The sequence below is a fragment of the Amblyraja radiata genome, chromosome 10 (genome assembly GCF_010909765.2).
Source record: "Amblyraja radiata isolate CabotCenter1 chromosome 10, sAmbRad1.1.pri, whole genome shotgun sequence".
Taxonomy (NCBI): domain Eukaryota; kingdom Metazoa; phylum Chordata; class Chondrichthyes; order Rajiformes; family Rajidae; genus Amblyraja; species Amblyraja radiata.
Genome location: NC_045965.1, coordinates 68,858,524 through 68,882,947, shown reverse-complemented (window position 1 = coordinate 68,882,947; position 24,424 = coordinate 68,858,524). Strand labels below are relative to the sequence as shown.

Below are 24,424 nucleotides of genomic sequence, written 5' to 3'. Positions count from 1 at the left end.
TTTAGCCCAAAATACGGGATGTCCCGGCTAATACGGGACAGTCGGCAACACTCAGTCCCCCCCTGCCCTGCCCCGCCCCTCCGTCCAGCGCTCCCCTGCTGGATCTAGGAGACTGCAAGGTGACTGGATAGGCTGGGTGAGTGGGCAAATGTTTGGCAGATGCAGTATAATGTGGATAAATGTGAGGTTATCCATTTTGGTGGCAAAAACAGGAAGCAGACTATTATCTAAATGGTGGCCGACTAGGAAAAGGGGAGATGCAGCGAGACCTGGGTGTCATGGTACACCAGTCATTGAAAGTGGGCATGCAGGTGCAGCAGGCAGTGAAGAAAGCGAATGGTATGTTAGCTTTCATAGCAAAAGGATTTGAGTATAGGAGCAGGGAGGTTCTACTGCAGTTGTACAGGGTCTTGGTGAGACCACACCTGGAGTATTGCGTACAGTTTGGGTCTCCAAATCTGAGGAAGGACATTATTGCCATAGAGGGAGTGCAGAGAAGGTTCACCGACTGATTCCTGGATGTCAGGACTGTCTTATGAAGAAAGACTGGATAGACCTTGGTTATACTCGCTAGAATTTAGGAGATTGAGAGGGGATCTTATAGAAACTTACAAAATTCTTAAGGGGTTGGACAGCTAGATGCAGGACGATTGCTCCCGATGTTGGGGAAGTCCAGGACAAGGGGTCACAGCTTAAGGATAAGGGAGAAATCCTTTAAAACCGAGATGAGAAGAACTTTTTTCACACAGAGTGGTGAATCTCTGGAACTCTCTGCCACAGAGGGTAGTCGAGGCCAGTTCATTGGCTATATTTAAGAGGGAGTTAGATGTGGCCCTTGTGGCTAAGGGGATCAGAGGGTATGGAGAGAAGGCAGGTACGGGATACTGAGTTGGATGATCAGCCATGATCTATTGAATGGCGGTGCAGGCTCGAAGGGCCGAATGGCCTACTCCTGCACCTAATTTCTATGTTTCTATCTCCTGGAGCGGCCTATGCTCCAGGCGAGCTCCAGGCTGCTGCTGGGCCTCCAGCCATCGCCTGGGTATCTGTCCCACGCTGGGCCAGGTGGTGAGTGTTTCCACGTCGCCACTCACTGCTCTCCTCCCTCCTGCCGCAGCTTGCCGTGCGTGAAGAGACATAAAGCTGAGCGAGCGTGCAGTGGCGTCCGAGATAAAACGGCATTCACATCCCTGGGAGACTTCACGGAAATGCAGCTTCTGAGCGGTAAGTTCCAGTTCAGTGTCGTTTAGAGTTACAGCGCAGAAACAGATGCTTCGGCCCACCGAGTCCGCTCCGACCAGCGATCCCCGCACACTAACACTACCCTACACACGCTATTTATTTATTTATTTTATTATTTATTTTCGAACAGAATAAAAGAATAAAAAGCAAATGTGAAACAGCATACAAAAAAACAAAACAAGAATATTATAAAGTGTCATAAACAATATCTATAATAAATGAATCGTATGTGTCCGAAAAGGAACAGGAAGAAGCCAAAGCTTATTAATTCCCACCCCTTATTCAAACTGCTTAAATTATCTTATACAAATTTAGTAGCTATATTACACCATATGTACACCAGCCACTATATGTACACCAAATTAGTTACATTTATACACTAATCAAATATTTACAAAGCCATACAAAAAAGAAAAAATGAAAAAGAAAAGAAAAAAACCCCTCATATACTTTACAGTTAGTCATATATACACCCATCACTCTATAATCACCCTTCCCAATACAATCAGTATAACAAATATCCCACTCACAATCACCTATCCTCATCCCAATATCCTTTTTTTTTTTGTACATCTTTTAAACTGAATTATGCTTGAGCTAAGTTTTATCTCCTGTTTCCAGACCATTCCACAAAATTCACCCCACAGATTGCTATGCACATACCTTTAAGAGTATGTGCACTAGGGACAATTTACAATTTCACCAAAGCCAATTAACCTACAAACCTGACGTCTTTGTAATGTGGGAGGAACCAGAGCACCCGGAGAAAACCCACACAGGTCCAGGGGGGAGGTACAAATTCCGTACAGACAGCACCCGTAGTCAGTATGGAACCCGGGTCTCTGGCGCTGTGAGGCAGCAGCTCTACTTCCATCGCCTCCATCTACACCTCACGCTGCCTCGGCAAGGCCAGCAGCATCATCAAGGACCAGTCCTCACCCCGGTCACTCCCTCTTCTCCCCCTCTCCCATCGGGCAAGAGGTACAGAAGTGTGAAAATGCACACCTCCAGATTCAGGGACAGTTTCTTCCCGGCTGTTATCAGGCAACTGAACCGTCCTCTCACCAACTAGAGAGCGGTCCTGACCTCCCATCGACCTCATTGGAGACCCTCGAACTATCCTTGATCGGACTTTACTGGCTTTACCTTGCACTAAAGGTTATTCTCTTTGCCCTGTAGGCAGCTTGATTGTAATCATAAAAACATAGAAAAAAGGTGCAGGAGTAGGCCATTCGGCCCTTCGAGCCAGCACCGCCATTCAATATGATCACGGCTGATCATCTAAAATCGGTTCCCCGTTCTGGCTTTTTCCCCCATATCCCTTGATTCCCTCAGCCCTAAGAGCTAAATCTAACTCTCTCTTGAAATCATGTATAATCTTTCCACTGACTGGTTAGCACTCTAAAGCTTTCCACTGTACCTCGGTACACGTGACAATAAACAAACCTGAAACTGAACTGCATTGTTTTAGTTTAGTTTGGAGATACAGGCCCTTCGGCCCACCGAGTCTGTGCCGACCAGCGATCCCTGCCCACTAACACTATCCCACACACATTTTACAATAAATACTGAGCCAATTAACCTACAAACCTGCACGTCTTTGGAGTGTGGGAGGAAACCGAAGTTCTCGGTGAAAACCCACGCAGGTCACAGGGAGAAAATGCAAACTCAGTACAGACAGCACCCGTAGTCGGGATGGAACCCGGGTCTCTGACGCTGTGAGGCAGCAGCACTACCCGCTGCGCCACCTTTTACAGAGACTCCTTCCGCTGCACCCGTTGGTTTGAGTCTGTGAACTGGGCCTCCACCTTGAGGGGGAGGGACTGAGACCCCGGGCCCCCGTGGCTGACCACTACACTGGTTTAGATTACAGGTTTCTAGAGGACGCTGGACGATTGGTGGGCTGCACACTCCGAGACCAGCTCGTCCACTTACCCACCACCAACAAAACCGTGAGTTACCGCCACACCATCCTCAGGCCCTTCAGCCCATCCAGTCCCTGCCGACCCACATCTGCTAACCCCTCCACATCCCACCAACTGCTAGATGCTGTCAAGCTGAAATTATTTACGAGGATGTTGCCAGGACTCGGGGGCCTGAGCTACAGGGAGAGGTTGGGCCTGAGTTACAGGGAGAGGTTGGGCCTGGGCCTGAGTTACAGGGAGAGGTTGGGCCTGAGTTACAGGGAGAGGTTGGACCTGGGCCTGAGTTACAGGGAGAGGTTGGGCCTGAGTTACAGGGAGAGGTTGGGCCTGAGTTACAGGGAGAGGTTGGGCCTGGGCCTGAGTTACAGGGAGAGGTTGGGCCTGAGTTACAGGGAGAGGTTGGGCCTGAGTTACAGGGAGAGGTTGGGCCTGGGCCTGAGTTACAGGGAGAGGTTGGGCCTGAGTTACAGGGAGAGGTTGAGCCTGGGCCTGAGCTACAGGGAGAGGTTGAGCCTGGGCCTGAGCTACAGGGAGAGGTTGAGCCTGGGCCTGAGCTACAGGGAGAGGTTGGGCCTGGGCCTGAGCTACAGGGAGAGGTTGGGCCTGGGCCTGAGCTACAGGGAGAGGTTGGGCCTGGGCCTGAGCTACAGGGAGAGGTTGAGCCTGGGCCTGAGCTACAGGGAGAGGTTGGGCCTGGGCCTGAGCTACAGGGAGAGGTTGGGCCTGGGCCCGAGTTACAGGGAGAGGTTGGGCCTGGGCCTGAGTTACAGGGAGAGGTTGGGCCTGAGTTACAGGGAGAGGTTGGGCCTGGGCCTGAGTTACAGGGAGAGGTTGGGCCTGGGCCTGAGTTACAGGGAGAGGTTGGGCCTGGGCCTGAGCTACAGGGAGAGGTTGGGCCTGAGCTACAGGGAGAGGTTGGGCCTGAGCTACAGGGAGAGGTTGAGCCTGGGCCTGAGCTACAGGGAGAGGTTGAGCCTGGGCCTGAGCTACAGGGAGAGGTTGGGCCTGAGCTACAGGGAGAGGTTGAGCCTGGGCCTGAGTTACAGGGAGAGGTTGGGCCTGGGCCTGAGCTACAGGGAGAGGTTGAGCCTGGGCCTGAGTTACAGGGAGAGGTTGAGCCTGGGCCTGAGCTACAGGGAGAGGTTGAGCCTGAGTTACAGGGAGAGGTTGGGGCTGGGCCTGAGCTACAGGGAGAGGTTGGGCCTGAGTTACAGGGAGAGGTTGGGCCTGAGTTACAGGGAGAGGTTGGGCCTGAGCTACAGGGAGAGGTTGGGCCTGGGCCTGAGTTACAGGGAGAGGTTGGGCCTGGGCCTGAGTTACAGGGAGAGGTTGGGCCTGGGCCTGAGTTACAGGGAGAGGTTGGGCCTGAGTTACAGGGAGAGGTTGGGCCTGAGTTACAGGGAGAGGTTGAGCCTGGGCCTGAGTTACAGGGAGAGGTTGGGCCTGGGCCTGAGCTACAGGGAGAGGTTGGGCCTGAGTTACAGGGAGAGGTTGAGCCTGGGCCTGAGTTACAGGGAGAGGTTGGGCCTGGGCCTGAGTTACAGGGAGAGGTTGGGCCTGAGTTACAGGGAGAGGTTGAGCCTGGGCCTGAGTTACAGGGAGAGGTTGAGCCTGGGCCTGAGTTACAGGGAGAGGTTGAGCCTGGGCCTGAGTTACAGGGAGAGGTTGAGCCTGGGCTACAGGGAGAGGTTGGGCCTGAGTTACAGGGAGAGGTTGGGCCTGGGCCTGGGCTACAGGGAGAGGTTGAGCCTGGGCCTGAGCTACAGGGAGAGGTTGGGCCTGGGCCTGAGTTACAGGGAGAGGTTGGGCCTGGGCCTGAGTTACAGGGAGAGGTTGGGCCTGGGCCTGAGTTACAGGGAGAGGTTGGGCCTGGGCCTGAGTTACAGGGAGAGGTTGGGCCTGAGTTACAGGGAGAGGTTGGGCCTGAGTTACTGGGAGAGGTTGAGCCTGGGCCTGAGTTACAGGGAGAGGTTGGGCCTGGGCCTGAGCTACAGGGAGAGGTTGGGCCTGAGTTACAGGGAGAGGTTGAGCCTGGGCCTGAGTTACAGGGAGAGGTTGGGCCTGAGTTACAGGGAGAGGTTGGGCCTGAGTTACAGGGAGAGGTTGGGCCTGAGTTACAGGGAGAGGTTGAGCCTGGGCCTGAGTTACAGGGAGAGGTTGAGCCTGGGCCTGAGTTACAGGGAGAGGTTGAGCCTGGGCCTGAGTTACAGGGAGAGGTTGAGCCTGGGCTACAGGGAGAGGTTGGGCCTGAGTTACAGGGAGAGGTTGGGCCTGGGCCTGGGCTACAGGGAGAGGTTGAGCCTGGGCCTGAGCTACAGGGAGAGGTTGGGCCTGGGCCTGAGTTACAGGGAGAGGTTGAGCCTGGGCCTGAGCTACAGGGAGAGGTTGGGCCTGGGCCTGAGTTACAGGGAGAGGTTGAGCCTGGGCCTGAGCTACAGGGAGAGGTTGGGCCTGAGTTACAGGGAGAGGTTGAGCCTGGGCTACAGGGAGAGGTTGGGCCTGAGTTACAGGGAGAGGTTGGGCCTGGGCTACAGGGAGAGGTTGAGCCTGGGCCTGAGCTACAGGGAGAGGTTGGGCCTGGGCCTGAGTTACAGGGAGAGGTTGAGCCTGGGCCTGAGCTACAGGGAGAGGTTGGGCCTGAGTTACAGGGAGAGGTTGGGCCTGGGCCTGGGCTACAGGGAGAGGTTGAGCCTGGGCCTGAGCTACAGGGAGAGGTTGAGCCTGGGCCTGAGCTACAGGGAGAGGTTGGGCCTGAGTTACAGGGAGAGGTTGAGCCTGGGCTACAGGGAGAGGTTGGGCCTGAGTTACAGGGAGAGGTTGGGCCTGGGCTACAGGGAGAGGTTGAGCCTGGGCCTGAGCTACAGGGAGAGGTTGGGCCTGGGCCTGAGTTACAGGGAGAGGTTGAGCCTGGGCCTGAGCTACAGGGAGAGGTTGGGCCTGAGTTACAGGGAGAGGTTGGGCCTGGGCCTGAGTTACAGGGAGAGGTTGGGCCTGAGTTACATGGAGAGGTTGGGCCTGGGCCTGAGTTACAGGGAGAGGTTGGGCCTGGGCCTGAGTTACAGGGAGAGGTTGAGCCTGGGCCTGAGCGACAGGGAGAGGTTGGGGTGGCTTTATTTATTTCGTTTAGTTTAGAGATACAGGATGGCAACAGGCTCTTCAGCCCGCTGCACCCGTTGGTTTGAGTCTGTGAACTGGGCCTCCACCTTGCCGTGCCGACCAGCGATCCCCGTACACTAACACTATCCTACACACACTGGGGACAATTTACAATTTTACTGAAGCCAATTAACCCACAAACCTGCACGTTTTGGAGTATGGGAGGAATCGAGCTGCCAGAGGAAGACAAGGGTTTCGACTTTAGAGATACATTGTGGTAACAGGCCCTTCAGCCCATCAAGTCAGTGCCGACCAGCAATCATCCATACAATAGTTCTATCTTTTTCTCACAGAGAGTGGTGAGTTTGTGGAATTCTCTGCCTCAGCGGGCGGTGGAGGCCGATTCTCTGGATACTTTCAAGAGAGAGCTAAATAGGGCTCTTAAAGATAGCGGAGTCAGGGGATATGGGGAGAAGGCAGGAACGGGGTACTGATTGGGGATGATCAGCCATGATCACATTGAATGGGGGGGTGTTGGCTCGAAGGGCCAAATGGCCTACTCCTGCACCTATTGTCTATCCTACAAACACTAGGGACAATTTACGGAAGCCAATTATTCTACAAACCCGCAAGTCTTTGGAGTGTGGGAGGAAACCAGAGCACCCGGTGAAAACCCACGCAGGTCACGGGGAGAACGTACAAACTCCATACAGACAGCACCCGTGGTCAGGATGGAACCCGGGTCTCTGGCGCTGTGAGGCAGCAGCTCTACCCGCTGCGCCACCGTGCCGCACCCAAGCAAAAGGTTGTTGCCACACTAGCAGGTAGCCCGGAAACTGTCCTTCAGCCCATGAAGTCCCTGCCGACCCACATCATCTAACCCCTCCACATCTCATTCACTGCTGGATATTGTCAAGCTGAAAATAGTGCAGAGCAGATTTACGAGGATGTTGCCAGGACTCGAGGGTGTGAGCTGCAGGGAGAGGTTGTGTAGGCTTGGGTCTCTATTCCATGGAGCGCAGGAGGATGAGGGGTGATCTTATAGAGGTGTATAAAATCATGAGAGGAATAGATCGGGTAGATCCCTTGCCCAGAGTAGGGGAATCGAGAACCAGAGGACATGCAATGCATTCAGACCCCTTTACTTTTTCCACATTTTTTTACGTTACAGCCTTATTTTAAAATGGATTAAATTCATTTTTTCTATCATCAATCTACACACAATACCCCAGAATAAAAAAGCGACAACAGGTGTTTAGAAATTTTTGTAAAGTAATTGAAAATAAATAACTGAAATATCACATTTACATAAGTATTCAGACCCTTTACTCAGTGCGTTGTTGAGGCACCTTTGGCAGCGATTACAGCCTCAAGTCTTCTTGGGTATGATGCTACAAGCTTGGCACACCTGTATTTGGGTCATTTCTCCCATTCTCTGCAGATCCTCTCAAGCTCTCAGGTTGGATGGGGAGCGTTGACGCACAGCTATTTTCAGGTCCCTCCAGAGATGTTCGATAGGGTTCAGCTCTGGCTGGGCCATTCACAGACTTGACACGAAGCCACTCCTGCGTTGTCTTGGCTGTGTGCTTAGGGTCGTTGCCCTGTTGGAAGGTGAACCTCCGCACCAGTCTGAGGTCCTGAATGCTCAGGAGCAGGTTTTCATCAAGGATCTCTCTGTACTTTGCTCCGTTCATCTTTCCCTCGATCCTGACTAGTCTCCCAGTTCCTGCCGCTGAAAAACATCCCTACAGCATGATGCTGCCACCACCATGCTTCACCGTAGGTATGGTATTGGCCAGGTGATGAGCGGTGCCTGGTTTCCTCCAGATGTGACGCTTGGCATTCAGGCCAAAGAGTTCAATCTTGGTTTCATCAGACCAGAGATTCTTGTTTAGGTGCCTTTTGGCAAACTCCAAGCGGGCTGTCATGTGCCTTTTACTGAGGAGTGGCTTCCGTCTGGCCACTCTACCATAAAGGCCTGATTGGTGGAGTGCTGCAGATATAGTTGTCTTTCTGGAAGGTTCTCCCATCTCCACAGAGGTACTCTGGAACTCTGTCAGAGTGACCATCGGGTTCTTGGTCACCTCCCTGACCAAGGCTCTTCTCCCCCGATTGCTCAGTTTGGCCGGGCAGCCATCTCTATGAAGAGTCCTGGTGGTACCAAAGTTCTATTTATGAATGACGGAGGCCACTGTGCTCTTCGAGACCTGCAATGCTGCAGAAAATGTTTTATACCCTTCCCCAGATCTGTGTCTCGACACAATCCTGTCTCCGAGGTCTACGGACAATTCCTTCGTCTTCATGGCTTGGTTTTTGCTCCGACATGCACTGTCAACTGTGGGACCTGATATAGACAGGTGTGTGCCTTTCCAAATCATGTCCAATCAATTTAATTTCCCACTGGCGGACTCCAATCAAGTTGTAGAAACATCTAAAGGATAATCAATGGAAACAGGATGAACCTAAGCTCAATTCTGAGTGTCATAGCAAGGGATCTGAATACTTATGTAAATGTGATATTTCAGTTATTTATTTTTAATTACTTTGCAAAAATGTCTAAACACCTGTTTTCACTTTTTTATTATGAGGTATTGTGAGTAGATTGATGGGAAAAAAATGAGTTTAATCCATTTTAGAATAATGCTGTAACGTAACAAAATGTGGAAAAAGTGAAGGGGTGTGAATACTTTCTGAATGCACTTCAGGGTTCAAGGTGAAGGGGTTGAAGATTTAATAGGACCATCACACAAACCAACCTCCCTTCATTGACTCCATCTACCACCTCACGCTGCCTCGGCAAGGCCAGCAGCATCATCAAGGACCAGTCTCACCCCCTCTTCTCCCCTCTCCCATCGGGCAAGAGGTACAGAAGACTGGGAGTAACACAGCGGGACAGGCTGCATCTCTGGAGAGAAGGAATGGGTGACATTTCGGGTCGTGACCCTTCTTCCGACTAGTTAGGGGAAAGGGAAACAAGAGATATAGATGATGATTAGAGAGATAAAGACCAATGTGGACGGTGGATATTTTTAAGGCCGAGATAGATCGATTCTTGATTAGTGCGGGTGTCAGTGTTTAAATAGTTCCTTCCTGTTTCTGTTCAATTTTAGATGAACTTCCTGAAGAACCGAGCTCGGAGGAAGGACATCATCTGAAACTCCTGCCATCGGATTCGCCAAGAGGGTGGAGAATTCAACGATTTACCTCAGAAGGTGAGTGGAGGTGGCAGAAAACCGTTGATGGGCGGTTCTGTGGTCATGTGATAGTAGATGCTGCCTGACCCGTTGAGTTACTCCAGCACTCTGTGAAACGCCACCTATCCATGTTCTCCACAGATGCTGCCTGACCCGTTGAGTTACTCCAGCACTCTGTGAAACGTCACCTATCCATGTTCTCCACAGATGCTGCCTGACCCACTGAGTTACTCCAGCACTCTGTGAAACGTCACCTATCCATGTTCTCCACAGATGCTGCCTGACCAGCTGAGTTACTCCAGCACTCTGTGAAACGTCACCTATCCATGTTCTCCACAGATGCTGCCTGACCCGCTGAGTTACTCCAGCATTCTGTGAAACGTCACCTATCCATGTTCTCCACAGATGCTGCCTGACCCGTTGAGTTACTCCAGCACTCTGTGAAACGTCACCTATCCATGTTCTCCACAGATGCTGCCTGACCCGTTGAGTTACTCCAGCACTCTGTGAAACGTCACCTATCCATGTTCTCCACAGATGCTGCCTGACCCGCTGAGTTACTCCAGCACTCTGTGTCTATCTTGGGTGTAAACCAGCATCTGCAGTTCCTTCCTACGTAGCTCGTCCTTGTTGTCCTGTGGTTTCACTGTGTAATGGGATTTTTGATCTCATGTAGCATTGGGATTGGGTTTCTTGGTAACAGATTTAGCTGGTGTGTTTGTCAACATGTAAACAGCTTGTTACTGAATGTGAGGTTAGTTATTGTCCTGGTGCATGTGTGTATGGGTCGTTTAAAAACTACTTCAGAAGTGATAGGAGCAGAATCAGGCCATTCGGCCCATCGTCTACTCTGCCATTCAATCATGGCTGATCTATCTCTCCCTCCTAACCCCATTCTCCTGCCTTCTCCCCATAACCCCTGGCACCCGTACTAATCAAGAATCTATCTATCTCCGCCTTAAAAATACCCACTGACATGTGGCCTCCACAGCCGTCTGTGGTAAAGAATCCCACAGATTCACCACCCTCTGGCTAAAGAAATTCCTCCTCATCTCCTTCCTAAAGGAACGTCCTTTAATTCTGAGACTAGTGGAAACATCCTCTCCACATCCACTCTATCCAGGCCTTTCACTATTTCTAGGTTGAGCGGTTATCCTGGTGCTTTAACACGAGTACTTGGTGTTTTAAACGTGATTTCTGCGGTCGTTACTGCTGAGCTTCTCCGGTAATGAGTCTCACATCTGGCCCGTTGCAAGGACAATCAATCTTCATCGTCAGATTGTCCTGTTCTTAGAGTCGTCTATAAATATCCCGCTTCCTGGAAAAAGGATTGGATGCCAGAGGGATTGTAGAGTTGGCTTCTGTCCCCACCTCACACACTGCTCTGATGGTTAGACCAGCTGTGATACCCAGCACTGGGCCCTGGGTGATTAACCCCCCCCCCGACCCATCCCCCCACTCACCTCAAGAACTGCTCTGATGGTCAGACCATCTGTGATAACCAGCACTGAGCCCGGGACGATTAAACCCCCTCCCCCCCCCCCCCCCCCCCCCCCCCCCCGACCCATCCCCCCACTCACCTCAAGCACTGCTCTAATGGTCAGACCAGCTGTGATACCCAGCACTGGGCCCTGGGTGATTAAACCCTTTCCCCTCCTCTCTCCCTCCTGCCCCCCCCCCCCACCCACCTCACACAAGCAAACAAAATAATGGAACGTTTCTCTAACTTCAAGTAACCCTTGCATCCCCTCTCTCTCCACCCCTCCCCCACCCAAGACGTACCAGCTTCAATGTCGTCTTGTTGAGTCTCATTGTCTGTAACTAGTTTTCACCTGGGCCCACAGCTAACAATGGCCTGTTTCCTTCATCATCATTACTTTTTTGCATATCTTTCATTCATTTGTTCTATATCTCTCTCTACTTCACCGTCTAAATCTCTCGTTTCCCCTCTCCCCTGACTCTCAATCTGAAGAAGGGTCTCGACCCGAAACGTCACCCATCCCTTCTCTCCACAGTTGCTGCCTGGCCCACTGAGTTACTCCGGCATTTTGTGTCTATCTGCGGTTTAAACCAACATCTGCAGTTCCTTCCTACACACAATGGAAGATTGTGTTGCCTTGTCCCTCCTCCCTCACCCATGTCCAGACCCCGACCTCCCTGTGGCCAAACATTTTAACCCCCCCCCCAGTGTTACTGTGCTTGTATTCATTGGAATTTAGAAAGATGAGAGGGGATCTTATAGAAACATATAACATTCTTAAGGGATCGGACAGGCTAGATGCAGGAAAAATGTTCCCCATGTTGGGGGAGTCCAGAACCAGGGGTCACAGTGTAAGAATAAGGGGTCGGCCATTTAGGATTGAGATGATGAAAAACTTCTCCACCCAGAGAGTTGTGAATCTGTGGAATTCTCTGCCACAGAAGGCAGTGGAGGCTAAATCACTGGATGCTTTCAAGAGAGAGTTAATGGAAGCAAGGGATATGGGGAGAAAACAGGAACGAGGTACTGATTTTGGATGATCAGCCATGATGATATTGAATGGCGGTGCTGGATGGAAGGGCTGAATGGCCTACTGCTGCACCTATTGTCTATGTTTCTATTCCCACATTGATCTTTCTGTCCTGGGCCTCCTCTACTGCCAGAGTGAGGCCCAATGCAAATTGGAGGAACAACACCTCATAATTGGGCAGCTGACACCCCAGTGGTATGAATGTTGATTTCTCTAACTTCAAATAACCCTTGCACCCTCCCCCACCCATCGTTCTAATAATCAAGAATCTATCTCTGCCTTAAAAATATCCACTGACTTGGCCTCCACAGCCGTCTGTGGCAAAGAATTCCACAGATTCACCACCCTCTGACTAAAGAAATTCCTCCTCATCTCCTTCCTAAAAGAACATCCTTTAATTTTGAGGCTGTGCCCTCTGGTCCTAGACTCTCCCACTAGTGGAAACATCCTCTCCACATCCACTCTATCCAGGCCTTTCACTATTTTGTAAGTTTCAAAGAGGTCCCCCCTCATTCTTCTAAACTCCAGCGAGTACAGGCCCAGCGCCGACAAACGCTCATCATAGGTTAACCCACTCATTCCTTGGATCGTTCTTGTAAACCTCCTCTGGACCCTCTCCAGAGCCAGCACATCCTTCCTCAGATACGGGGCCTAAAACTGCTCACAATTGTTCACTCTTCTGTCCTGTATTTAGTTTAGAGACACAGCACGGAAACAGGCCCTTCGGCCCACCGAGTCCGTGCCGACCAGTAATCCCTGCACACTAACACTATCCTAGGGACAATTTACACTTACACAAAGCCAATTAACCTACAAACCTGTATGTCTTTGGAGTGTGGGAGGAAACTGGAGCACCCGGAGAAAACCCACGCAGGTCACGGGGAAAAGGTACAAACTCCGTACAAACAGCACCCGTAGTCAGGATGGAACCTGGGTCTGTGGCGCTGTGAGGCAGCAGCTCTACCCGCTGCGGCACGATGGTGATTTGCGTGTTGTCTGTTTTCAGGGAGCAGCTGTTTTATTGGCACGTGAAGCTGGTGTTCCCGCAGAGCTCCACCACGTACACAGAGAAGAGGTGAGTGGGCTTGCCTGAAGCTGGGCTTGTAGATGTGAGCTGTGTGACTGAGTAGCAGAGCACACTACAGTGCGTCCACCATTATTCACCTTTACACTGTAGAGATACAGCACGGAAACAGGCCCTTCAGCCCACTGAGTTCGCACCAACCAGCGATCCCCGCACACTAGCACTATCCTACACACACTGGGGACAATTTACAATTTGAACCGACTAACCTTCACGTCTTTGGAGTGTGGGAGGAAACCAGAGCGCCCGGAGAAAACCCACGCGGGTCACGGGGAGAACGTGCAAACTCCACACAGACAGCACCCGTAGTCAGGATCAAACCCGGGTTTCTGGCAGCGGGTGAGGCAGCAGCTCTACCCGCTGCATCACCCTGCCGCCCCAATTGACAGAAGGACACTGCATAGAAACAAGCCCTTCGGCCCACCAGATCCATGCCCACCATCGATCACCCGGTCACATGAAGTTCTCCCTCCCTGTGACTGCGTGGGTTTTCTCCGGGTGCTCCGGTTCTCTCCCACATCCCAATGACGTGCGGGTTCGTGGGTTAATTGGCTTCTGTAAATTGTCCCCAGTGTGTGTAGGATAGATTTGCATCAATGTCCACTGGTCGGCGTGGACTCGATGGGCCGAAGGGCCTGTTTCCCTGCTGTAAATAAAAGGCATCTACGTTATACCACTTTCATCTCTCTGATTCCCTGCTTCTGCGACATTCCACCAAACCCAGCTACAAATCTCCCAGTTATCCAAACCCCTCCCTCATGGATAGGACAGATTTGGTGGGATATGGACCAAGCGCAGGCAGGTGGGACTAGGGTAGATGGGGCATGTTGGTCGGTGTGTGGGCAAGTTGGACCCAAGGGCCTGTTTCCACGCTGTATCACTCTACGACTGCCGCGCCCATCTCTCTGTTGGGTCCCCGGTTCGATCCCAACCTCCGCCGCTGTCTGTGTGGAGTTTGCACGATCTCCTTGTGACCGCGTGGGTTTGCCCCGGGTGCTCCGGTTTCCTCCCGTATCCCAAAGACGTGGGGGGGGGGGTTAATGGGCCGCTGTGAATTGCCCCCAGCGTGTGGGTGGGGGGAGTTGATGAGAGTGGGGGGGGGGGGGGGGGGAGAGATGGGTGGTTGATGGTTCTATACTGCATGGTTCAATAACTAGCGTGGGGTAAGGTCATAAGTGATAGGAGTAGATTCAGGCCATTCGGCCCATCAAGGCTACTCTGCCATTCAATCACGTCTGATCTATCTCCCTCCTAACACCATTCTACTGCCTTCTCCCCATAACCCCTGACACCCGCACTAATTCTCATACTAAGGGGGGGGGGGGTGAATTTCTTTAGTCTGAGGGCAGTGAATCTGTGGAATTCATTGCCACAGACGGCTGTGGAGGCCACAAGTCAGTGGATATATTTAAGGCAGAGATAGATAGATTCTTGATTAATACGGGTGTCAGGGGTTATGGGGAGAAGGCAGGAGAATGGGGTTAGGAGGGAGGGATAGATCAGCCGTGATTGAATGGCGGAGTAGACTCGATGGGCCGAATGGCCTAATTCTACTCCTATAACATGATCATATAATCTAATCAATCTCTGCCTTAAAAATATCCATTGACTTGGCCTCTGCTGACTCAATGTCTTGGGTGGATGGACAGAATGGCCTCTCCTACGTGTCTGTAAATGCGATGTTAACACAGGGTGGAATTGAAGACTGTCTCTCGTGGCCAGGGTTGCTGAGAACAAGACGCTGGAGCAGATCCTGAGCCCGTACATCCATCCACAGGAGTCTGACCCAGTCATCAGACAGAGGTATGTACGTACGGCTCCTGTACAGTGGTTGTTGCCCTCTCACACACACTGTAGTCGACATAATGGCTAGTGGCATCCGCACAGCAACCGGCCGATCAATGACTCACTACCCCCACCCTCAACACCCCCACCCCCCGACCCTCAACTCCCCCACCCCCACCCTCAACCCCGACCCCCTCGCCCTCAAGCCCCCCACCAAACCACCCCCCCCAACTCCCCCCACCCCCCCCCCCTCAACACCCCCACCCCCCGACCCTCAACCCCCCCCACCCTCAACACCCTCACCCCCAACACCCCCCACCCTCAACCCCGACCCTCACCCTCAAGCCCCCCACCAAACCACCACCCCCAACTCCCCCCACCCCCTACCCCAACACCCACCATCCCCAGTCCCCCCACCCTCAACCTCAACCCCACCCTCAACACCCCCCATCCCCAGTCCCCCCACCCTCAACACCCCCCATCCCCAGCCCCCCCACCCTCAACCTCACCCCCACCCTCAACACCCCCCATCCCCAGCCCCCCCACCCTCAACCTCAACCCCACCCTCAACACCCCCCATCCCCATCCGCCCTCAAATACCATCACAGGGACTGGGGGCTCGGGAAGGCACATCAGTGTTCTCCGTATCAAAGCGTGCGTAAAACGCATTGAGCTCGTCAGGGAGTGATGCTTTGTTGTCGTTTGAACTGCCTCCTGATTTCGCCTTGAGGGAGGTGATGGCATTCAAGCCCTGCCACAGTTGCCGAACATTCATCTCATCCTCCAGCTTGGAGCAGAATTCCCTTTTGGCCTTTTTGATGGCCTTACCAAGGTCGTATCTGGATCTTATAGATCTTTGCATTAGTGTAAGGCAAAGCCAGCAAAGTCCGATTAAAGATAGTCCGAGGGTCTCCAATGAGGTAGATGGGAGGTCAGGACCGCTCTCTAGTTGGTGAGAGGACGGTTCAGTTGCCTGATAACAGCCGGGAAGATAATGTCCCTGAAGGTGTGCGTTTTCACACGTCTGTGTCTGTGTCTATGAGTATGTCTGTGGCGACATTAACCCCGGCGTCTCTCTGTCTCTCCGCAGGCTGAAGGTTTATGTCCTGGCCCCCCCCGGGCAGGTGTCCGTGCTGCTGCAGGTGGAGGGGGGGGAGAGCAGCTCCCCAAGGTAAGTCAGGACCCCACCCTCTCCCCAACACCCGGCCCGTCTCTCATTGCATCACACCCTCAACACTGTTCAGTTTACAGATACAGCACGGAAACAGGCCCTTCAGCCCTCCCAGTCATGTCATAAGGGATAGGAGTGGAATTAGCCAAATCGGCACATCCAGTCTACTCCACCATTCAATCATGGCTGATCTATCTCTCCCTCCTAACCCCATTCTCCTGCCTTCTCCCCATAACCCCTGACACCCGCACTAATCAAGAATCTATCTATCTCTGCCTTAAAAATATCCACTGACTTGTGGCCTCCACAGCCGTCTGTGGCAAAGAATTTCACAGATTCACCACCCTCTGACTAAAGAAATTCCTCCTCATCTCCTTCCTGAAGGAACATCCTTTAATTCTGAGGCTGTGACCTCTGATCCTAGACTCTCCCACTAGTGGAAACATCCTCTCCACATCCACTCTATCCAGGCCTTTCACTGTTCTGTACGTTTCAATGGGGTCCCCCCCCCTCATTCTTCTAAATGTCCGCGCTGACCAGCAATCCCCGCACACTAACACTATCCTGCACACACTGGGGACAATTTACATTTATACCAAGCCAATTAACCTACAAACCTGAAGGTAAGAACTGCATATGCTGGTTTATATTGAAGGTAGACACAAAATGCTGGAGTAACTCAGACTTGATGGGCCGAAGTGGAAAGTTTTTAGTGAGATACATAGACAATAGGTGCAGGAGTAGGCCGTTCGGCCCTTCGAGCCAGCACCGCCATTCAATGTGATCATGGCTGATCATCCCCAATCACTACCCCGTTCATGCCTTCTCCCCATATCCCTTGATTCCACTAGCCCTAAGAGCACTATCTAATGCTCTTTTGAAAGCATCCAGAGAACCGGCCTCCACCTCCCTCTGAGGCAGAGAATTCCACACTCAACTCGCTGTGAGAAAAAGTGTTTCCTCGTCTCCGTTCTAAATGGCTTACCCCTTATTCTTAAACTGTGGCGCCTGGTTCAGGACTCCCCCAACATCGGGAACATGTTTCCTGCCTCTAGTGTGTCCAAGCCCTTAACAATCTTATATGTTTCAATAAGATACCCTCTCATCCTTCTAAACTCCAGAGTGTACAAGCCCAGCCGCTCCATTCTCTCAGCATATGACAGTCCCGCCATCCCACGAATTAAATTTGTAAACCTACGCTGCACTCCCTCAATAGCAAGAATGTCCTTCCTCAAATTAGGGGACCAAAACTGCACACAATACTCCAGGTGTGGTCTCACTAGGGCCCTGTACAACTGCAGAAGGACCTCTTTGCTCCTAGACTCAACTCCTCTTGTTATGAAGGCCAACATGCCATTCGCTTTCTTCACTGCCTGCTGTACCTGCATGCTTACTTTCATAGACTGATGAACAAGGACCCCCAGATCCCGTTGTACTCCCCCTTTTCCTAACCAGACAACATTCAGATAATAATCTGTCTTCCAATCTAACCTCACATTCATCCACATTAAACTGCATCTGCCCACTCCCCCAACCTGTCCAAGTCACCTGCATTCTCATAGCATCCTCCTCACAGTTCACACTGTCACCCAGCTTTGTGTCATCTGCAAATTTGCTAATGTTACTTTGAATCCCTTCATCCAAATCATTGATGTATATTGTAAATAGCTGCGGTCCCAGCACCGAGCCTTGCAGTACCCCACTAGTCACTGCCTGCCATTCTGAAAGGGACCCGTTAGTCCCTACTCTTTGTTTCCTGTCTGCCAACCAATTTTCTATCCATGTCAGCACTCTACCCCCAATACCATGTGCCCTAATTTTGCCCATTAATCTATGTGGGACCTTATCAAATGCTTTCTGAAAGTCCAGGTACACTACATCCACTGGCTCTCCCTTGTCCATTTTACTCATTGCAGTGGACAGGGGAGAGCCAGTGGACAACGGAGAGCCAGTGGACAGGGGAGAGCCAGTGGACAACGGAGAGCCAGTGGACAGGGGAGAGCCAGTGGACAGGGGAGAGCCAGTGGACAACGGAGAGCCAGTGGACAGGGGAGAGCCAGTGGACAGGGGAGAGCCAGTGGACAGGGAAGTTCAGGGCCAGCACGGGCCAGAAAACTGGCAGGGAACATAAAAACTGACTGCAAAAGTTTTTATAGATATGTGAAAAGAAAGAGATTAGTTAAAACAAATGTAGGTCCCTTGCAGTCAGAAACAGGTGAGTTGATCATGGGGAACAAGGATATGGCAGACCAATTGAATAACTACTTTGGTTCCGTCTTCACTAAGGAAGACATAAATAATCTGCCGGAAATAGCAGGGGACCGCGGGTCAAAAGAGTTGGAGGAATTGAGTGAAATCCAGGTTAGCCGGGAAGTGGTGTTGGGTAAATTGAATGGATTAAAGGCCGATAAATCCCCAGGGTCAGATAGGCTGCATCCCAGAGTACTTAAGGAAGTAGCTCCAGAAATAGTGGATGCATTAGTAATAATCTTTCAAAACTCTTTAGATTCTGGAGTAGTTCCTGAGGATTGGCGGGTAGCAAACGTAACCCCACTTTTTAAGAAGGGAGGGAGAGAGAAAACGGGGAATTACAGACCAGTTAGTCTAACATCGGTAGTGGGGAAACTGCTAGAGTCAGTTATTAAAGATGGGATAGCAGCACATTTGGAAAGTGGTGAAATCATTGGACAAAGTCAGCATGGATTTACAAAAGGTAAATCATGTCTGACGAATCTTATAGAATTTTTCGAGGATGTAACTAGTAGCGTGGATAGGGGAGAACCAGTGGATGTGGTGTATCTGGACTTCCAGAAGGCTTTCGACAAGGTCCCACATAAGAGATTAGTATACAAACTTAAAGCACCTGGCATTGGGGGTTCAGTATTGATGTGGATTGAGAACTGGCTGGCAAACAGGAAGCAAAGAGTAGGAGTTAACGGGTCCTTTTCACAATGGCGGGCAGTGACTAGTGGGGTACCGCAAGGCTCAGTGCTGGGACCCCAGCTATTTACAATATATATTAATGATCTGGATGAGGGAATTGAAGGCAATATCTCCAAGTTTGCGGATGACACTAAGCTGGGGGGCAGTGTTAGCTGTGAGGAGGATGCTAGGAGACTGCAAGGTGACTTGGATAGGCTGGGTGAGTGGGCAAATGTTTGGCAGATGCAGTATAATGTGGATAAATGTGAGGTTATCCATTTTGGTGGCAAAAACAGGAAAGCAGACTATTATCTAAATGGTGGCCGACTAGGAAAAGGGGATATGCAGCGAGACCTGGGTGTCATGGTACACCAGTCATTGAAAGTAGGCATGCAGGTGCAGCAGGCAGTGAAGAAAGCGAATGGTATGTTAGCTTTCATAGCAAAAGGATTTGAGTATAGGAGCAGGGAGGTTCTACTGCAGTTGTACAGGGTCTTGGTGAGACCACACCTGGAGTATTGCGTACAGTTTTGGTCTCCAAATCTGAGGAAGGACATTATTGCCATAGAGGGAGTGCAGAGAAGGTTCACCAGACTGATTCCTGGGATGTCAGGACTGTCTTATGAAGAAAGACTGGATAGACTTGGTTTATACTCTCTAGAATTTAGGAGATTGAGAGGGGATCTTATAGAAACTTATAAAATTCTTAAGGGGTTGGACAGGCTAGATGCAGGAAGATTGCTCCCGATGTTGGGGAAGTCCAGGACAAGGGGTCACAGCTTAAGGATAAGGGGGAAATCCTTTAAAACCGAGATGAGAAGAACTTTTTTCAAACAGAGAGTGGTGAATCTCTGGAACTCTCTGCCACAGAGGGTAGTCGAGGCCAGTTCATTGGCTATATTTAAGAGGGAGTTAGATGTGGCCCTTGTGGCTAAGGGGATCAGAGGGTATGGAGAGAAGGCAGGTACAGGATACTGAGTTGGATGATCAGCCATGATCATATTGAATGGCGGTGCAGGCTCGAAGGGCCGAATGGCCTACTCCTGCACCTAATTTCTATGTTTCTATGTTTCATAGGTCATGTCGTAGGAGTAGAATTAGGCCATTCGGCCCATCGAGTCTACTCCGCCATTCTTATTAGTGCAAGATTAAGTCCAGTATAATTCGCTCAAGGATAGTCCAAGGATCACCAATGAGGTAGATGGGAGGTCAGGACCGCTCTCTAGTTGGTGAGGGGACGGTTCAGTTGCCTGATAACAGCCGGGAAGAAACTGTCCCTGAATCTTGTGATGTTGTAGTTCTTGTGAATCATTTTAGTGATCGGCTGTTTCAGCGGGGATAGCTGTGAGATCCTGGAGGTCAGGGAGAGGTTACCGGGGAACGGTGTGGTTTGCCTCCAGTAGTCACTGTGTGTTGAATCCTCAACTGAGCTGACTGGCGCTCCTGGCTGCAGTTACAAGGGTGCCACCAGGAGAGGTCAGCGGCGAGCCACGGTGCTCAACACCCCTTTAGTATAGAGATACAGCGCCAGAGACCCGGGTAACATCCACAGAGTAACTCAGCGGGTCAGGCAGCATCTGTGGAGAACATGGATAGGTGACGTTTCACAGAGTGCTGGAGTAACTCAGGTCAGGCAGCATCTGTGGAGAACATGGATTGGTGACGTTTCACAGAGTGCTGGAGTAACTCAGCGGGTCAGGCAGCATCTGTGGAGAGAAGGAATGGATGAGGTGACATTGTTCTAGTCTCTGCCGCAACTACCTGCTCCCGGCAGCTCGGAAGTCCTTGAATAATTGTTCAGTAGATAACGATCAATACCAACAAAGTTGCCCATTCCTTCTCTCCACAGATGCTGCCTGTCCAGCTGAGTTACTCCAGCTTTTTATGTCTATCTTCGGTTTTAAAACAGCATCTGAGTTATTTCCTCTACAAACTATGCTTGCATCGTGTGTTGGGCCGCTGCAAGTAAGAATGAATGTTGTCGTTCTTTCTGGGACACATGACAATAAAACACTGACGACTGCTTTATTTTGAAGGTACCACAGGTTGGATGTGAGTGGCAGTCTGGCAGAGAACCTGAGACACAAGACAGTCATTGAATACCCCACGTTATTGATGGTGTTGAAGGCTCGTTCTTCTGAGTACCGGCTACTCCGTGAATGTTCAAGATCAAGTTCAAGTGAGTTTATTGTCATGTGTCCCTGTATAGGACAATGAAATTCTTGCTTTGCGCATGTGAGTGGCTCCAGCATCACAAAGTTGTTTATAGTCAGGGTGGTACAGTGTGGAAACAGACCCTTCAGCCCAACTTGCCCATACTAGCCAACGTTCCAGCTACACTAGTCCCACCTGCCTGCGCTTGGTCCATATCCCTCCAAACCTGTCCTATCCATGTACCTGTCTGTTTCTTAAACATTGCAATAGTCCCAGCCTCAACTACCTACTCTGGCAGCTCGTTCCATACACCCACCACCCTCTGTGTGAAAAAATGACCCCTCAGATTCCTATTAAATCTATTCCACTCAGATAGCGGAGTCAGGGGATATGGGGAGAAGGCAGGAACAGGGTACTGATTGGGGATGATCAGCCATGATCACATTGAATGGCACCTATTGCCTATTCACCTTCAACCTATGTCCTCTGGTCCTCGATTCCCCTACTCTGGACAAGAGACTCTGTGCATCTACCCAATCTATTCCTCTCATGATTTTATACACCTCTATAAGATTAGATTAGATTATTCCTTTAATAATCCTTTTCAGGAAATTACAGTGCCACGACAGCTTCAAGACAAACATAACACCACGCTTTCATACATAACAAGTTAAAATACGTTAAAATACAAGTTAAAATACAATTAATTTAAAAAAAAGTGCAGTTATTTATGCTCATTAAATAGTCTTATAGCAGCTGGTAAACAGGACTTCCTGTATCTCTCCGTTTTGCACATTGGTGCAATCAGCCTCTGGCTGAAGATGCTGCTCTTGATCACCTTCAGGGCATGGAGTGGGTGAGTGGGGTTTGTCATTATGGAACCTAGTTTATTTAGAGTTCTGGCCTCTACCACCTGCTGGACCGTTCGTTGCTCAGCCCCGACCACTGAGCCGGCCTTCCTGATTAGTTTGTCCAATCTGTTTTTATCCGCTATACGGGCGCCATCTCCCCAACAGGCCACAGCAAAGAACAGAGCACTGGCCACCACTGAATGGTAGACACTGCACAGTAGGGGTTGGCAGATATTAAAAGACCTCAGCCTCCTTAAAAAATACAGTCGGCTTTGTCCCCTCCTGTACACCGCCTCCATATGACACTTCCAGTTCAGCTCACTGTCAAGCTGCACCCCAAGGTACCTGTGATTAGCAACCACCTCCACCTCAGTGCCCTTAATGGTGATCGGCGTTGCTTGAGTCCTCCTCCTCCCCCTCCTAAAGTCCACCACTATCTCCTTTGTTTTTTTGGTGTTGAGATGGAGATTATTGTGTGCGCTCCACTCCACAAAGTTACTTATAATGTCTCTGTATTCCTCCTCATTGCCCCCTTTAATGAGGCCGACAACAGCTGTATCATCCGAATACTTCTGCAAAAAGCAGCTGTTGGTGTTCCATTGGAGATCCGCTGTGTAGATGGTAAACAGGAACGGAGCCAGCACAGTTCCTTGTGGAGCCCCTGTGCTGCTCAAGATGGTGCCCGAGACGTTGAATCTCCCCTCATCCTCCTGCGCTCCATGGAATAGAGACCCAGCCTACTCAACCTCTCCCTGTAGCTCGCACCCTCTAGTCCTGGCAACATTGCAAACCAGAATTGGATGTTTAGTGTTTCGCACTTAGGATAATTTTGTACAGAAACAGGCCATTCAGCCCACAATGTCTGCGCCATACATGATGCAGAAATAATTTATAAGCTTGCAAATCATAGGAGCAGAATTAGGCCATTCGGCCCATCAAGTCTACTACACCATTCAATCATGATATCTTTCCCTCTCATCCCCATTCTCCTGCCTTCTCCCCGTAACCCCTGACACCCCGTACTAATCAAGAATCTATATAACTTACAAAATTCTTAAGGGGCTGGATGCAGGAAGATTGTTCCCGATGTTGGGGAAGTCCAGAACAAGGGGTCACAGTTTAAGGATAAGGGGGAAATCTTTTAGGACCGAGATGAGAAAAACATTTTTCACACAGAGAGTGGTGGATCTGTGGAACTCTCTGCCACAGAAGGTAGTTGAGGCCACAGTTCATTGGCTATATTTAAGAGGGAGTTAGATGTGGCCCTTGTGGCTAAAGGGATCAGGAGGTATGGAGAGAAGGCAGGTACGGGATACTGAGTTGGATGATCAGCCATGATCATATTGAATGGCGGTGCAGGCTCGAAGGGCCGAATGGCCTCCTGCACCTATTGTCTATGTTTCTATATCAGCACAGAAACAGGCCCTTCAGCCCACTGAGTCCGTGCGGACCAGCGATCACCCATTCACGCTAGTTCTACATTATCCCACTTTCTCATCCGCTCCCTACACACTAGGGGACAATTTACAGAGGGGCCGATTAACCTACAAACCCGCACGTCTTTGGGATGTGGGAGGAAACCGGAGCACCTGGAGAAAACCCACGGAGGTCACAGTGAGAACGTGCAAACTCCGCACAGACAGCACCCGAGGTCAGGATGGAAGTGGGGTCTACTGGGGCTGTGAGGCAGCAGCTCTACCCACTGCGCCACCGTGCCGCCCTGACTTTTTTTTTCCTCATCAGGTGACTCAAGTGAGGATGGCGAGAGTGAAACAGGGTCTTCATCGAAGAACAAGATGGAGGAGGAGAAGGAGGTCAGGGACCTCGTGACCACCTCCCCACACTGACCATCACTCTGATACTCAGCCTGGATCAGACTCACCTGTTTATCCACCGCCATTTTGTTCACAAAATGCTGGAGTAACTCAGTGGGACGGGCAGCATCTCTCGAGAGAAGGAATGGGTGACGTCTCGAGTGTGAAGAAGGGTCTCGAGCTGAAACGTCACCCATTCCTTCTCTTCAGAGATGCTCCCCGTCCCACTGAGTTACTCAGGCTTTTTGTATCTATCTTCGGTTTAAACCAGCACCTGCAGTTCCTTCCAGCACATCCTGGCCATTCTGTTCACTTCATATTCTGACAAGTGATGTTATTTTTAAATATCGCAAATATATTTTCCAAGTAATCAGTTTATTCCGTTGTTTAGTTCATGAGCGGAATTACGGGAAAGATGTCGTCAAGTAGGAGAGGGGACAGAGAAGATTTACGAGGATGTTGCCAGGACTAGAGGGTGTGAGCTACAGGGAGAGGTTGAGTAGGCTGGGTCTCTATTCCATGGAGCGCAGGAGGATGAGGGGAGATCTTATAGAGGTGTATAAAATCATGAGAGGAATAGATCGGGTAGATGCATAGAGTCTCTTGCCCAGAGTAGGGGAATCGAGGACCAGAGGACATAGGTTCAAGGTGAAGGGGAATAGATTTAATAGGTATC

The 24,424-nt window shown here is 50.8% G+C and overlaps 1 long non-coding RNA gene across 1 annotated transcript; it reads left to right on the top strand.

Annotated features, from left to right (window-relative positions):
* Positions 1-1,086: 1,086 nt before the first annotated feature.
* Positions 1,087-23,815, top strand: LOC116978078. Its single transcript, XR_004413373.1, has 8 exons — positions 1,087-1,224; positions 3,109-3,194; positions 9,374-9,475; positions 12,974-13,042; positions 14,774-14,854; positions 15,927-16,007; positions 20,966-21,090; positions 23,678-23,815. It is a non-coding gene; the product is annotated as an uncharacterized LOC116978078 (long non-coding RNA).
* Positions 23,816-24,424: the final 609 nt, after the last annotated feature.